Genomic DNA, 1,300 nt, shown 5'->3' with positions numbered 1-1,300 from the left:
AAAAGAATGGGCTTATGCCCACTTCTCTCTCAATTTATATTATCGCCGCATAGATCCACAACCCGACCCAGATCCCACCTGACCGGGTTCTTTGCCATCGATACTGATGTAAAGAGCTCACTTCAGTACCGTATAGATTCTGGTACAAGTCTATCATAATAGATCATCTGCCGACATGGGTTAAGAAACAGGGACTTTTGTATTGTCAATATGTATTATTTTACATTAAATAAAGGTGACACTTTTTGGCACGTATTCTACGTTCACTTGTGAGTAATCGTAGAATCTCCGTAATATACAGAAAAATATTTATTTTAACTCTTGGGCGTTACGTTTAGACCTAACTGTTGCCAAAAATATAAGCTGAAAGTATCTTTAGAAGTTTCTACCTCTGAGAAAGGTGGCAAAAGAAGCATTTTAGAACATTTAAGGAAAGAAAGAATAAAACGAACGTAAAAATAAACAAGGATGGGAGGAAGATACACGCATATGTAGTCTACGTTATGTAATGCTTCATTTGGATTAACCTCGTCTTTTTCTGATGCCAGTCGAATAAGTTCGACTCTTACCACAACAATCATAATCGTAGTCATGCTTCTCAGTTTGGTATATCCAACAGATCTGGAGTGGCCAAGTCAGGATGAGAGGCCGCTAGTTAGTAACATTACTGTCTCTAAACTGCATTTCCTTGTGTCATCCGATCATCATCTTTCATCGGCATGCAAAGAAAAATGAAATCTGGACCCAAAAGAAGAAGAAAAAAAAAAAAAACACAAACACGAAGTGAAACTAGGACAAGTTGCTCTAATATTTTGAGTGCTAGACGGCGATATGAACGCTGAGAATTTACTAATTGAAACATAGTATATCAATTCATGTCTTCAAGATAATATACGATCCCACTCTTAAAGGTATATCCGTCAGAAGAATGCTTAAGGTAAGTTTAGCTGTTTAATTCCCAAAAGTTGTATATTTGACGTTATGACGTCATACGCTTGATGGTGTCAATACTTGATCAAGGGAGGAAATCAAAGCGTATCCGCTTAACGTAGGCAGTATGCAAAGGGCACCGCTTTTACCGTATTTTCCCATATTGATGTTTGCAAAATTATCCAAGCTGACACAATTCTGGGCATAAATAGCACAACATTAATGTCATTTCCATAACTGCTAGTTTGAAAATGTCGCCCCCGTACTCCCGAGCGGCAGTGATTGTTTGGTACACGCACCACGTGTCTCGTGCTCTTCAAGGAATACATTGCTTCCGTTACGATGTTTTGATTCCTGGGTCATCTGAGCC

At 38.6% G+C, this 1,300-nt stretch overlaps 1 protein-coding gene across 1 annotated transcript in view; it reads right to left on the bottom strand.

Annotated features, from left to right (window-relative positions):
• The window catches only part of LOC149772882 (angiotensin-converting enzyme-like), a 122,809-nt gene extending 122,798 nt beyond the window's left edge, over positions 1-11 (bottom strand). Inside the window, exon 1 of the mRNA XM_089947174.1 lies at positions 1-11. This exon is cut by the window's left edge and continues 515 nt beyond it. The gene's annotated coding sequence lies outside the window, so the exon portion shown is untranslated.
• Positions 12-1,300: the final 1,289 nt, after the last annotated feature.

Source organism: Sinohyriopsis cumingii, unplaced genomic scaffold (genome assembly GCF_028554795.1).
Source record: "Sinohyriopsis cumingii isolate HCF-2022 unplaced genomic scaffold, ASM2855479v2 utg001050l, whole genome shotgun sequence".
Taxonomy (NCBI): Eukaryota; Metazoa; Mollusca; class Bivalvia; order Unionida; family Unionidae; genus Sinohyriopsis; species Sinohyriopsis cumingii.
Note: the sequence above shows the minus strand (reverse complement) of the source record. Positions and strands in the feature narration are given on the sequence as shown.